Source organism: Rhinoderma darwinii, unplaced genomic scaffold (genome assembly GCF_050947455.1).
Source record: "Rhinoderma darwinii isolate aRhiDar2 unplaced genomic scaffold, aRhiDar2.hap1 Scaffold_909, whole genome shotgun sequence".
Taxonomy (NCBI): domain Eukaryota; kingdom Metazoa; phylum Chordata; class Amphibia; order Anura; family Rhinodermatidae; genus Rhinoderma; species Rhinoderma darwinii.
This window is the reverse complement of record NW_027464481.1, coordinates 79,089-94,137: the sequence shown is the minus strand read 5'-3', so window position 1 is coordinate 94,137 and position 15,049 is coordinate 79,089. Positions and strand designations below refer to the sequence as shown.

General features: G+C 46.6%; 7 non-coding genes and 1 pseudogene across 7 annotated transcripts; all 8 read right to left on the bottom strand.

Annotated features, from left to right (window-relative positions):
• Positions 1 to 2,069: 2,069 nt before the first annotated feature.
• Positions 2,070 to 2,260, bottom strand: LOC142732466 (U2 spliceosomal RNA). Its single transcript, XR_012879653.1, has one exon. It is a non-coding gene; the product is annotated as a U2 spliceosomal RNA (small nuclear RNA).
• Positions 2,261 to 3,547: 1,287 nt separating this feature from the next.
• LOC142732465 (U2 spliceosomal RNA) lies at positions 3,548 to 3,738 on the bottom strand. Its single transcript, XR_012879652.1, has one exon. It is a non-coding gene; the product is annotated as a U2 spliceosomal RNA (small nuclear RNA).
• Positions 3,739 to 5,033: 1,295 nt separating this feature from the next.
• Positions 5,034 to 5,224, bottom strand: LOC142732464 (U2 spliceosomal RNA). Its single transcript, XR_012879651.1, has one exon. It is a non-coding gene; the product is annotated as a U2 spliceosomal RNA (small nuclear RNA).
• Positions 5,225 to 6,518: 1,294 nt separating this feature from the next.
• Positions 6,519 to 6,709, bottom strand: LOC142732463 (U2 spliceosomal RNA). Its single transcript, XR_012879650.1, has one exon. It is a non-coding gene; the product is annotated as a U2 spliceosomal RNA (small nuclear RNA).
• Positions 6,710 to 7,994: 1,285 nt separating this feature from the next.
• LOC142732462 (U2 spliceosomal RNA) lies at positions 7,995 to 8,185 on the bottom strand. The gene has a single exon (XR_012879649.1). It is a non-coding gene; the product is annotated as a U2 spliceosomal RNA (small nuclear RNA).
• Positions 8,186 to 9,471: 1,286 nt separating this feature from the next.
• LOC142732461 (U2 spliceosomal RNA) lies at positions 9,472 to 9,662 on the bottom strand. Its single transcript, XR_012879648.1, has one exon. It is a non-coding gene; the product is annotated as a U2 spliceosomal RNA (small nuclear RNA).
• Positions 9,663 to 10,956: 1,294 nt separating this feature from the next.
• Positions 10,957 to 11,147, bottom strand: LOC142732460 (U2 spliceosomal RNA). Its single transcript, XR_012879647.1, has one exon. It is a non-coding gene; the product is annotated as a U2 spliceosomal RNA (small nuclear RNA).
• A 1,286-nt stretch (positions 11,148 to 12,433) lies between these two features.
• On the bottom strand, positions 12,434 to 12,650 carry LOC142732477 (U2 spliceosomal RNA; annotated as a pseudogene).
• Positions 12,651 to 15,049: the final 2,399 nt, after the last annotated feature.

The following is a 15,049-nucleotide window of genomic DNA, read 5'->3' as shown; positions in this document are numbered from 1 at the left end:
CGGAACTTCACCCAATATTTTCTTTTGCCATTCCAGAAGCTCTGGGTGTTCAAGATTTTATGTGAGAAGCGGACCTCCCTGCAGTAACGACTGAGGAAGGTTTCAATGTCACACTCTGAGACAAATGGACTGAACATGCACATCACGAGCGGGACTTCTTCCTCCCCGTAGAGGAATAAAAAGTTCAGTCCATTTAGCCGCTCCTCACTCTGGTCCGCATCAGACAATCTTTTGTGCATGTTGTCGCAACATGCCGCGGCCGTAAAGGATACGGTGTACCGACCGCGGCTTTCCTGGTCGTTGAGACACAGGATGTCCGCCCGCTTGAGCCCCAGGAAGTCCAGCAGAATCACCTCCACAATGAAGCGAAGGTTCTTCCGCTGGCGATGGCCTTCTTCCACCTCGATGCGGACGGACTGGCGCAACCGGGTGTCCCCGGATGCAAATCCAAATGTATATGGCATTTTCAGTGCCTGGGGGCTAAGCCTGTCCCTTATAGCAGCAAGGGCTCAGATTCCACAATTAAGTGGAACCCTCCCCCAAGGCCAAGGATTAGGGTACCCCAGACACCTACGAAGCCCGATAAACGCCCTCGGAACGCTCTTAGAAAAACGCCTCAAGGCCGGTTGACCTCTTGGGTAAGGCGCGATCGCAACTCGTTGTCCGGGGGCTAAGCCCACTCCCCAAATAGCAGCAAGGGGGTGAAGTCTCTCTGTGAAAAGAGACGATCCCCCAAGGCCAAGGAGCAGGGTACCCCGGACACCTCCCAACAAAACCAGATGCAGAAATACTACACCTGATCTTGCCAAAAGGCCGAGAAGCGATAACCCGAGCGGCCCTTGCCTTGCCCGAGCCTGTCCCATACTGCTGTTCACCCCTTGCAGCGATTCAGCCTACTCCTAGGCAATTCCATGGGGCCCTGCAGGCTCACACACATTTACAGCTACTAAGCGGGAGGTGAATAAAGGCCGGAGAGGAAGCCAGACAGGATTTGCTTCTTTTGCTTGCACCACAATGCAGTGCTGAAAGAGGAGGAATCTACATAAAAACGCCTTCCTGGCAACGCCCAAATGCCCTCCTGCCATGCAGATAAACACTGGCAGCGGCAGCAAGTGCATGCCCACAGCCACCCCTTGTTCCTTCACACCTTGTATCAGCTTTAATCCAGTCCTGTGCTGCCTGCTGAGCAGCACTGAACAACACTGCCTGGGCCCAGGCTTTTATCTCTGAGGCAGGCCCCATTATGATGTCAGAAAGCTGGCTCTGGAATCCTGAGGGCTCCACTATGACACGTGCAAAGTTCCGTCTGAACTTTATATAAGACTGTGAGGCTCAGTCAGTCACTCAGTGTTGCCTGAGAGGGCAACACTGCAACAGCCGGCCGCCAGGCTGTCTTTTTTTTGCACATTTATTTGCCTCCAGGAGGCCACAAGAGGGAGACAAGGGACTGCAAAATGGAAAATAGGCATCCACCAACTTTACAGACAACTTCTCTTTGCTCCTACAACCTCCATCCTTGCACAGTTTGTTATTCTTCCAGGTAACATAGTAACAAATCCAAATTGCTGCTCTCTTTGTAGGCAAGCAAGGGTTTGTTGCAACTGCAATTCTTACTTCTTCTTGAAATGTAGGGACGACAGTACATTCCATCACATCCACCTAGTGTACACAGGTAGGTCCATTGTGGCGGGTAGGCGGCTGGCTGCTTTAATGGCTGTTTGCTGTTCCCCTACTCCACTCCACTCCACTATTTGACTGTGGTGCTGCATCAATCAGTGGCTGGCTCAGGTGCAGCTCTTTAACTTACCTAGGAGGGAGGGAGGGAGGGCGGAGAGAAGACAAGGAAGGTGAATGAGCTGTTCCAATGTGAAATGCCGGAAACACAGAAACACAGAAGACACACACACACACACACACAACAAGAGGTGGCAATGTATTCATTAATTGCATTTAATAAATGAGCTCATTATCACACATGACTGTACAAATGCATTGTCCAACAGGTGTTGAAATAATGGGATTAAAAGGGGAGATCCCTTCAGAAAGACAGAAACAATGGCAAAGAGAAGGAAGGGTGCACCGGTCCTGGAAATACTGCAATACCAGGTCAATGCGTGGAGTGGACAGAGCAAGCTCTATTTCCATCTCCCTGTTCTAAAAATCCATTTAATATATGGTCCCCAGATAGGGGACGTATCAGATATTAAACTGATAAGAACAGATACTACACTTGATCTTAGCCAAAAGGCCGAGAAGCGATAACCCGAGCGGCCCTTGCCTTGCCCGAGCCTGTCCCATACTGCTGTTCACCCCTTGCAGCGATTCAGCCTACTCCTAGGCAATTCCATGGGGCCCTGCAGGCTCACACACATTTACAGCTACTAAGCGGGAGGTGAATAAAGGCCGGAGAGGAAGCCAGACAGGATTTGCTTCTTTTGCTTGCACCACAATGCAGTGCTGAAAGAGGAGGAATCTACATAAAAACGCCTTCCTGGCAACGCCCCAAATGCCCTCCTGCCATGCAGATAAACACTGGCAGCGGCAGCAAGTGCATGCCCACAGCCACCCCTTGTTCCTTCACACCTTGTATCAGCTTTAATCCAGTCCTGTGCTGCCTGCTGAGCAGCACTGAACAACACTGCCTGGGCCCAGGCTTTTATCTCTGAGGCAGGCCCCATTATGATGTCAGAAAGCTGGCTCTGGAATCCTGAGGGCTCCACTATGACACGTGCAAAGTTCCGTCTGAACTTTATATAAGACTGTGAGGCTCAGTCAGTCACTCAGTGTTGCCTGAGAGGGCAACACTGCAACAGCCGGCCGCCAGGCTGTCTTTTTTTTGCACATTTATTTGCCTCCAGGAGGCCACAAGAGGGAGACAAGGGACTGCAAAATGGAAAATAGGCATCCACCAACTTTACAGACAACTTCTCTTTGCTCCTACAACCTCCATCCTTGCACAGTTTGTTATTCTTCCAGGTAACATAGTAACAAATCCAAATTGCTGCTCTCTTTGTAGGCAAGCAAGGGTTTGTTGCAACTGCAATTCTTACTTCTTCTTGAAATGTAGGGACGACAGTACATTCCATCACATCCACCTAGTGTACACAGGTAGGTCCATTGTGGCGGGTAGGCGGCTGGCTGCTTTAATGGCTGTTTGCTGTTCCCCTACTCCACTCCACTCCACTATTTGACTGTGGTGCTGCATCAATCAGTGGCTGGCTCAGGTGCAGCTCTTTAACTTACCTAGGAGGGAGGGAGGGAGGGAGGGCGGAGAGAAGACAAGGAAGGTGAATGAGCTGTTCCAATGTGAAATGCCGGAAACACAGAAACACAGAAGACACACACACACACACACACAACAAGAGGTGGCAATGTATTCATTAATTGCATTTAATAAATGAGCTCATTATCACACATGACTGTACAAATGCATTGTCCAACAGGTGTTGAAATAATGGGATTAAAAGGGGAGATCCCTTCAGAAAGACAGAAACAATGGCAAAGAGAAAAAACACTTTTGGAATCTGATTTTAGTCAACACATAAGGGAAGGGTGCACCGGTCCTGGAAATACTGCAATACCAGGTCAATGCGTGGAGTGGACAGAGCAAGCTCTATTTCCATCTCCCTGTTCTAAAAATCCATTTAATATATGGTCCCCAGATAGGGGACGTATCAGATATTAAACTGATAAGAACAGATACTACACTTGATCTTAGCCAAAAGGCCGAGAAGCGATAACCCGAGCGGCCCTTGCCCTTGCCCGAGCCTGTCCCATACTGCTGTTCACCCCTTGCAGCGATTCAGCCTACTCCTAGGCAATTCCATGGGGCCCTGCAGGCTCACACACATTTACAGCTACTAAGCGGGAGGTGAATAAAGGCCGGAGAGGAAGCCAGACAGGATTTGCTTCTTTTGCTTGCACCACAATGCAGTGCTGAAAGAGGAGGAATCTACATAAAAACGCCTTCCTGGCAACGCCCAAATGCCCTCCTGCCATGCAGATAAACACTGGCAGCGGCAGCAAGTGCATGCCCACAGCCACCCCTTGTTCCTTCACACCTTGTATCAGCTTTAATCCAGTCCTGTGCTGCCTGCTGAGCAGCACTGAACAACACTGCCTGGGCCCAGGCTTTTATCTCTGAGGCAGGCCCCATTATGATGTCAGAAAGCTGGCTCTGGAATCCTGAGGGCTCCACTATGACACGTGCAAAGTTCCGTCTGAACTTTATATAAGACTGTGAGGCTCAGTCAGTCACTCAGTGTTGCCTGAGAGGGCAACACTGCAACAGCCGGCCGCCAGGCTGTCTTTTTTTTGCACATTTATTTGCCTCCAGGAGGCCACAAGAGGGAGACAAGGGACTGCAAAATGGAAAATAGGCATCCACCAACTTTACAGACAACTTCTCTTTGCTCCTACAACCTCCATCCTTGCACAGTTTGTTATTCTTCCAGGTAACATAGTAACAAATCCAAATTGCTGCTCTCTTTGTAGGCAAGCAAGGGTTTGTTGCAACTGCAATTCTTACTTCTTCTTGAAATGTAGGGACGACAGTACATTCCATCACATCCACCTAGTGTACACAGGTAGGTCCATTGTGGCGGGTAGGCGGCTGGCTGCTTTAATGGCTGTTTGCTGTTCCCCTACTCCACTCCACTCCACTATTTGACTGTGGTGCTGCATCAATCAGTGGCTGGCTCAGGTGCAGCTCTTTAACTTACCTAGGAGGGAGGGAGGGAGGGAGGGCGGAGAGAAGACAAGGAAGGTGAATGAGCTGTTCCAATGTGAAATGCCGGAAACACAGAAACACAGAAGACACACACACACACACACACACACACACAACAAGAGGTGGCAATGTATTCATTAATTGCATTTAATAAATGAGCTCATTATCACACATGACTGTACAAATGCATTGTCCAACAGGTGTTGAAATAATGGGATTAAAAGGGGAGATCCCTTCAGAAAGACAGAAACAATGGCAAAGAGAAAAAACACTTTTGGAATCTGATTTTAGTCAACACATAAGGGAAGGGTGCACCGGTCCTGGAAATACTGCAATACCAGGTCAATGCGTGGAGTGGACAGAGCAAGCTCTATTTCCATCTCCCTGTTCTAAAAATCCATTTAATATATGGTCCCCAGATAGGGGACGTATCAGATATTAAACTGATAAGAACAGATACTACACTTGATCTTAGCCAAAAGGCCGAGAAGCGATAACCCGAGCGGCCCTTGCCTTGCCCGAGCCTGTCCCATACTGCTGTTCACCCCTTGCAGCGATTCAGCCTACTCCTAGGCAATTCCATGGGGCCCTGCAGGCTCACACACATTTACAGCTACTAAGCGGGAGGTGAATAAAGGCCGGAGAGGAAGCCAGACAGGATTTGCTTCTTTTGCTTGCACCACAATGCAGTGCTGAAAGAGGAGGAATCTACATAAAAACGCCTTCCTGGCAACGCCCAAATGCCCTCCTGCCATGCAGATAAACACTGGCAGCGGCAGCAAGTGCATGCCCACAGCCACCCCTTGTTCCTTCACACCTTGTATCAGCTTTAATCCAGTCCTGTGCTGCCTGCTGAGCAGCACTGAACAACACTGCCTGGGCCCAGGCTTTTATCTCTGAGGCAGGCCCCATTATGATGTCAGAAAGCTGGCTCTGGAATCCTGAGGGCTCCACTATGACACGTGCAAAGTTCCGTCTGAACTTTATATAAGACTGTGAGGCTCAGTCAGTCACTCAGTGTTGCCTGAGAGGGCAACACTGCAACAGCCGGCCGCCAGGCTGTCTTTTTTTTGCACATTTATTTGCCTCCAGGAGGCCACAAGAGGGAGACAAGGGACTGCAAAATGGAAAATAGGCATCCACCAACTTTACAGACAACTTCTCTTTGCTCCTACAACCTCCATCCTTGCACAGTTTGTTATTCTTCCAGGTAACATAGTAACAAATCCAAATTGCTGCTCTCTTTGTAGGCAAGCAAGGGTTTGTTGCAACTGCAATTCTTACTTCTTCTTGAAATGTAGGGACGACAGTACATTCCATCACATCCACCTAGTGTACACAGGTAGGTCCATTGTGGCGGGTAGGCGGCTGGCTGCTTTAATGGCTGTTTGCTGTTCCCCTACTCCACTCCACTCCACTATTTGACTGTGGTGCTGCATCAATCAGTGGCTGGCTCAGGTGCAGCTCTTTAACTTACCTAGGAGGGAGGGAGGGAGGGAGGGCGGAGAGAAGACAAGGAAGGTGAATGAGCTGTTCCAATGTGAAATGCCGGAAACACAGAAACACAGAAGACACACACACACACACACACACACACACAACAAGAGGTGGCAATGTATTCATTAATTGCATTTAATAAATGAGCTCATTATCACACATGACTGTACAAATGCATTGTCCAACAGGTGTTGAAATAATGGGATTAAAAGGGGAGATCCCTTCAGAAAGACAGAAACAATGGCAAAGAGAAAAAACACTTTTGGAATCTGATTTTAGTCAACACATAAGGGAAGGGTGCACCGGTCCTGGAAATACTGCAATACCAGGTCAATGCGTGGAGTGGACAGAGCAAGCTCTATTTCCATCTCCCTGTTCTAAAAATCCATTTAATATATGGTCCCCAGATAGGGGACGTATCAGATATTAAACTGATAAGAACAGATACTACACTTGATCTTAGCCAAAAGGCCGAGAAGCGATAACCCGAGCGGCCCTTGCCTTGCCCGAGCCTGTCCCATACTGCTGTTCACCCCTTGCAGCGATTCAGCCTACTCCTAGGCAATTCCATGGGGCCCTGCAGGCTCACACACATTTACAGCTACTAAGCGGGAGGTGAATAAAGGCCGGAGAGGAAGCCAGACAGGATTTGCTTCTTTTGCTTGCACCACAATGCAGTGCTGAAAGAGGAGGAATCTACATAAAAACGCCTTCCTGGCAACGCCCAAATGCCCTCCTGCCATGCAGATAAACACTGGCAGCGGCAGCAAGTGCATGCCCACAGCCACCCCTTGTTCCTTCACACCTTGTATCAGCTTTAATCCAGTCCTGTGCTGCCTGCTGAGCAGCACTGAACAACACTGCCTGGGCCCAGGCTTTTATCTCTGAGGCAGGCCCCATTATGATGTCAGAAAGCTGGCTCTGGAATCCTGAGGGCTCCACTATGACACGTGCAAAGTTCCGTCTGAACTTTATATAAGACTGTGAGGCTCAGTCAGTCACTCAGTGTTGCCTGAGAGGGCAACACTGCAACAGCCGGCCGCCAGGCTGTCTTTTTTTTGCACATTTATTTGCCTCCAGGAGGCCACAAGAGGGAGACAAGGGACTGCAAAATGGAAAATAGGCATCCACCAACTTTACAGACAACTTCTCTTTGCTCCTACAACCTCCATCCTTGCACAGTTTGTTATTCTTCCAGGTAACATAGTAACAAATCCAAATTGCTGCTCTCTTTGTAGGCAAGCAAGGGTTTGTTGCAACTGCAATTCTTACTTCTTCTTGAAATGTAGGGACGACAGTACATTCCATCACATCCACCTAGTGTACACAGGTAGGTCCATTGTGGCGGGTAGGCGGCTGGCTGCTTTAATGGCTGTTTGCTGTTCCCCTACTCCACTCCACTCCACTATTTGACTGTGGTGCTGCATCAATCAGTGGCTGGCTCAGGTGCAGCTCTTTAACTTACCTAGGAGGGAGGGAGGGAGGGAGGGCGGAGAGAAGACAAGGAAGGTGAATGAGCTGTTCCAATGTGAAATGCCGGAAACACAGAAACACAGAAGACACACACACACACACACACAACAAGAGGTGGCAATGTATTCATTAATTGCATTTAATAAATGAGCTCATTATCACACATGACTGTACAATGCATTGTCCAACAGGTGTTGAAATAATGGGATTAAAAGGGGAGATCCCTTCAGAAAGACAGAAACAATGGCAAAGAGAAAAAACACTTTTGGAATCTGATTTTAGTCAACACATAAGGGAAGGGTGCACCGGTCCTGGAAATACTGCAATACCAGGTCAATGCGTGGAGTGGACAGAGCAAGCTCTATTTCCATCTCCCTGTTCTAAAAATCCATTTAATATATGGTCCCCAGATAGGGGACGTATCAGATATTAAACTGATAAGAACAGATACTACACTTGATCTTAGCCAAAAGGCCGAGAAGCGATAACCCGAGCGGCCCTTGCCTTGCCCGAGCCTGTCCCATACTGCTGTTCACCCCTTGCAGCGATTCAGCCTACTCCTAGGCAATTCCATGGGGCCCTGCAGGCTCACACACATTTACAGCTACTAAGCGGGAGGTGAATAAAGGCCGGAGAGGAAGCCAGACAGGATTTGCTTCTTTTGCTTGCACCACAATGCAGTGCTGAAAGAGGAGGAATCTACATAAAAACGCCTTCCTGGCAACGCCCAAATGCCCTCCTGCCATGCAGATAAACACTGGCAGCGGCAGCAAGTGCATGCCCACAGCCACCCCTTGTTCCTTCACACCTTGTATCAGCTTTAATCCAGTCCTGTGCTGCCTGCTGAGCAGCACTGAACAACACTGCCTGGGCCCAGGCTTTTATCTCTGAGGCAGGCCCCATTATGATGTCAGAAAGCTGGCTCTGGAATCCTGAGGGCTCCACTATGACACGTGCAAAGTTCCGTCTGAACTTTATATAAGACTGTGAGGCTCAGTCAGTCACTCAGTGTTGCCTGAGAGGGCAACACTGCAACAGCCGGCCGCCAGGCTGTCTTTTTTTTGCACATTTATTTGCCTCCAGGAGGCCACAAGAGGGAGACAAGGGACTGCAAAATGGAAAATAGGCATCCACCAACTTTACAGACAACTTCTCTTTGCTCCTACAACCTCCATCCTTGCACAGTTTGTTATTCTTCCAGGTAACATAGTAACAAATCCAAATTGCTGCTCTCTTTGTAGGCAAGCAAGGGTTTGTTGCAACTGCAATTCTTACTTCTTCTTGAAATGTAGGGACGACAGTACATTCCATCACATCCACCTAGTGTACACAGGTAGGTCCATTGTGGCGGGTAGGCGGCTGGCTGCTTTAATGGCTGTTTGCTGTTCCCCTACTCCACTCCACTCCACTATTTGACTGTGGTGCTGCATCAATCAGTGGCTGGCTCAGGTGCAGCTCTTTAACTTACCTAGGAGGGAGGGAGGGAGGGAGGGCGGAGAGAAGACAAGGAAGGTGAATGAGCTGTTCCAATGTGAAATGCCGGAAACACAGAAACACAGAAGACACACACACACACACACACAACAAGAGGTGGCAATGTATTCATTAATTGCATTTAATAAATGAGCTCATTATCACACATGACTGTACAAATGCATTGTCCAACAGGTGTTGAAATAATGGGATTAAAAGGGGAGATCCCTTCAGAAAGACAGAAACAATGGCAAAGAGAAAAAACACTTTTGGAATCTGATTTTAGTCAACACATAAGGGAAGGGTGCACCGGTCCTGGAAATACTGCAATACCAGGTCAATGCGTGGAGTGGACAGAGCAAGCTCTATTTCCATCTCCCTGTTCTAAAAATCCATTTAATATATGGTCCCCAGATAGGGGACGTATCAGATATTAAACTGATAAGAACAGATACTACACTTGATCTTAGCCAAAAGGCCGAGAAGCGATAACCCGAGCGGCCCTTGCCTTGCCCGAGCCTGTCCCATACTGCTGTTCACCCCTTGCAGCGATTCAGCCTACTCCTAGGCAATTCCATGGGGCCCTGCAGGCTCACACACATTTACAGCTACTAAGCGGGAGGTGAATAAAGGCCGGAGAGGAAGCCAGACAGGATTTGCTTCTTTTGCTTGCACCACAATGCAGTGCTGAAAGAGGAGGAATCTACATAAAAACGCCTTCCTGGCAACGCCCAAATGCCCTCCTGCCATGCAGATAAACACTGGCAGCGGCAGCAAGTGCATGCCCACAGCCACCCCTTGTTCCTTCACACCTTGTATCAGCTTTAATCCAGTCCTGTGCTGCCTGCTGAGCAGCACTGAACAACACTGCCTGGGCCCAGGCTTTTATCTCTGAGGCAGGCCCCATTATGATGTCAGAAAGCTGGCTCTGGAATCCTGAGGGCTCCACTATGACACGTGCAAAGTTCCGTCTGAACTTTATATAAGACTGTGAGGCTCAGTCAGTCACTCAGTGTTGCCTGAGAGGGCAACACTGCAACAGCCGGCCGCCAGGCTGTCTTTTTTTTGCACATTTATTTGCCTCCAGGAGGCCACAAGAGGGAGACAAGGGACTGCAAAATGGAAAATAGGCATCCACCAACTTTACAGACAACTTCTCTTTGCTCCTACAACCTCCATCCTTGCACAGTTTGTTATTCTTCCAGGTAACATAGTAACAAATCCAAATTGCTGCTCTCTTTGTAGGCAAGCAAGGGTTTGTTGCAACTGCAATTCTTACTTCTTCTTGAAATGTAGGGACGACAGTACATTCCATCACATCCACCTAGTGTACACAGGTAGGTCCATTGTGGCGGGTAGGCGGCTGGCTGCTTTAATGGCTGTTTGCTGTTCCCCTACTCCACTCCACTCCACTATTTGACTGTGGTGCTGCATCAATCAGTGGCTGGCTCAGGTGCAGCTCTTTAACTTACCTAGGAGGGAGGGAGGGAGGGAGGGCGGAGAGAAGACAAGGAAGGTGAATGAGCTGTTCCAATGTGAAATGCCGGAAACACAGAAACACAGAAGACACACACACACACACACACACACACACAACAAGAGGTGGCAATGTATTCATTAATTGCATTTAATAAATGAGCTCATTATCACACATGACTGTACAAATGCATTGTCCAACAGGTGTTGAAATAATGGGATTAAAAGGGGAGATCCCTTCAGAAAGACAGAAACAATGGCAAAGAGAAAAAACACTTTTGGAATCTGATTTTAGTCAACACATAAGGGAAGGGTGCACCGGTCCTGGAAATACTGCAATACCAGGTCAATGCGTGGAGTGGACAGAGCAAGCTCTATTTCCATCTCCCTGTTCTAAAAATCCATTTAATATATGGTCCCCAGATAGGGGACGTATCAGATATTAAACTGATAAGAACAGATACTACACTTGATCTTAGCCAAAAGGCCGAGAAGCGATAACCCGAGCGGCCCTTGCCTTGCCCGAGCCTGTCCCATACTGCTGTTCACCCCTTGCAGCGATTCAGCCTACTCCTAGGCAATTCCATGGGGCCCTGCAGGCTCACACACATTTACAGCTACTAAGCGGGAGGTGAATAAAGGCCGGAGAGGAAGCCAGACAGGATTTGCTTCTTTTGCTTGCACCACAATGCAGTGCTGAAAGAGGAGGAATCTACATAAAAACGCCTTCCTGGCAACGCCCAAATGCCCTCCTGCCATGCAGATAAACACTGGCAGCGGCAGCAAGTGCATGCCCACAGCCACCCCTTGTTCCTTCACACCTTGTATCAGCTTTAATCCAGTCCTGTGCTGCCTGCTGAGCAGCACTGAACAACACTGCCTGGGCCCAGGCTTTTATCTCTGAGGCAGGCCCCATTATGATGTCAGAAAGCTGGCTCTGGAATCCTGAGGGCTCCACTATGACACGTGCAAAGTTCCGTCTGAACTTTATATAAGACTGTGAGGCTCAGTCAGTCACTCAGTGTTGCCTGAGAGGGCAACACTGCAACAGCCGGCCGCCAGGCTGTCTTTTTTTTGCACATTTATTTGCCTCCAGGAGGCCACAAGAGGGAGACAAGGGACTGCAAAATGGAAAATAGGCATCCACCAACTTTACAGACAACTTCTCTTTGCTCCTACAACCTCCATCCTTGCACAGTTTGTTATTCTTCCAGGTAACATAGTAACAAATCCAAATTGCTGCTCTCTTTGTAGGCAAGCAAGGGTTTGTTGCAACTGCAATTCTTACTTCTTCTTGAAATGTAGGGACGACAGTACATTCCATCACATCCACCTAGTGTACACAGGTAGGTCCATTGTGGCGGGTAGGCGGCTGGCTGCTTTAATGGCTGTTTGCTGTTCCCCTACTCCACTCCACTCCACTATTTGACTGTGGTGCTGCATCAATCAGTGGCTGGCTCAGGTGCAGCTCTTTAACTTACCTAGGAGGGAGGGAGGGAGGGAGGGCGGAGAGAAGACAAGGAAGGTGAATGAGCTGTTCCAATGTGAAATGCCGGAAACACAGAAACACAGAAGACACACACACACACACACACAACAAGAGGTGGCAATGTATTCATTAATTGCATTTAATAAATGAGCTCATTATCACACATGACTGTACAAATGCATTGTCCAACAGGTGTTGAAATAATGGGATTAAAAGGGGAGATCCCTTCAGAAAGACAGAAACAATGGCAAAGAGAAAAAACACTTTTGGAATCTGATTTTAGTCAACACATAAGGGAAGGGTGCACCGGTCCTGGAAATACTGCAATACCAGGTCAATGCGTGGAGTGGACAGAGCAAGCTCTATTTCCATCTCCCTGTTCTAAAAATCCATTTAATATATGGTCCCCAGATAGGGGACGTATCAGATATTAAACTGATAAGAACAGATTTTTTTTTTTTTTTTTTTTTTTTTTTTTATTAAACCATTCAGGTTTTTTTGAATAAAACCGAGAACTGTAGTTGTTCAAACCACCTCTCTATTTTTCAAAAAATCTCATCACTCTGGTTCATTATTTTATTTTTCCATCAAATACAAGATAAATCAAACAAAATTCCTCAAACTAAATACCTCCATTTTAACATTCGCCATATCCCTTCCGCATCCATACCTCTTTCTAGATCCCATTTATAATAAAAATACAATTTAGCCAATACCATACTAACCACATCCTCCATCTCAAATACTTCTCTTTTATACACATTCAAATTCCTCGTATTCCACAATACTTCTTTCACACAAGTCAGAAAAATCCACAACACTCTATCCTTTTCACTACCCAAACTACACAAACCAAACAAGACAATTTCATACGTCAAAACCTTCAAACCAGTCAACTCTTCACACAACCCACTCAACTTTTTCCAAACATCCTTTGCATGCTTACACGACCAAAACACATGGCTCACATCCTCATCATCCCCACAACCTTCTCTCGGACACCTTTCAGACGCAACCAAACCTCTTCTTTTCTGAACACTCCTTACAGGCAACACTCCATGTACCGACATCCATAACAAATCTTTCTGCTTATTTGACACATCATACGTAACAATCTTCTTCCACACAGACTTAGACTCCATCGAATTCAAACCATTTACAGAACACATCACATTATTCATACACATACTTCTCACAACATTCTTTTCGCTCAAAAATCTCTCCATTCTTACATCCTCTAGCTGGAACTTTTTAATAAATTTTTCAACATACAAATACCACCCTGTGCACTGAAAAGCAATTGGTTTACATAAATTACGTTTTTCCCACCTTAGACGCTGAATCACCGTACCAGCTAGATACTTCGACATTCTGGAAGCCTTGGATTCTTTAAATAAAAGCTCTACAAAAAACCGTACACAATTAATTCCAATGAAGATCTCCAAATTTGGGAAATCAAGGCCTCCATTTCGTCTGCTTTTCATTAGAATTTCTCTCTTTGCCTTCTCAATCCCGCTCCCCCATAAAAAAAGGAACAAAACTCTATTCACTTTTTTTAACATATCAACAGCAGGAGGAAAAACCAGAGCAACATATAAAATCATAGGTAGAATAATACTTTTGACAATTAAAACCTTCCCCGAAAAAGAAAGATCCCTCATTCTCCACATTTCCAACTTTCTCACAATCCTACCACCTAACTCATCCCAACTTTCTCTCCCTTTCAACTCATCATCAAACACAATACCCAAAATTTTCACACCATCCACCTGTTCCATATCAGAATCACTCACTCGCTCATTACTGAAAAAAAATTTAAATTTGCTCTTACCCCAATTTATTTTAAAAGCAGACGCAATACAAAACATGTTTACAATCAACTTCACTCTGGACATATCATACACTGAATCACACAATACACAAATATCATCCATATATCCCAAAGCTTTCACACGTTTTCCATCACACCCGGGCACCACCAAACCTTTCACAACCTTATCATTTCTAATCATTTGCAACAATGGTTCAATCGCACAAATAAATAGGATGGGAGACAACGGACAACCCTGTCGCACACCAGACATAATACTAAATGATTCTGAAAAAAACCCATTCACCTGCACACAACTCTTTGCATTCGCGTATAAATTCTTCAACAAACTCACAAACTGAACCGGAAAACCCATTCTCTCTAACACTTTAAACAAAAACACATGCGCCACACGATCAAACGCTTTCTCAAAATCTAACGCACACACAATCACCTTCTTATTCCGACCCTTACAATCCTCAAGCATGTCCCGCACCAACGCCACGTTCTCATGCAATTTCCTTTTCGGTACCGCACATACCTGATCCTCATCAATCACACACCCAATCACGTCTCTCATACGATTCGCAATCAGCTTGGCAAAAATTTTATAATCCGTATTCAGCAAAGTAATCGGTCGCCAGTTTTCTAACCGCCTCTTATCTCCTTTTTTATGCAACAGAACTACCATACCCTTCTTCATCACATCACACATATTCGTCCCAGAAAACAACACTCTCATAACATCTATAACATCCTTCCCAATTATGTCCCAATATTTCCCATAGAACTCAGCTGGTATCCCATCGATCCCTGGAGACTTATTTTTAGCCATACTTCCCACCACATCCTTTACTTCACCATCCATAATCTCACCAAGCAAAACCTCACATTCACTTTCAGGAACAAAATTACACACAATATCCAAAAACTCCTCATCATCACCCAAATCACATTTCTTCACATCATACAGTTGTTTATAAAAATCAGACACCACATCAATCACATCCTTACCAAACACCTCTTTATCATCCTTATCCAATAACACATTCATTCCACTTTTTCCACCACACATTTTTTTAAAGAAAAATCTAGTGCATTT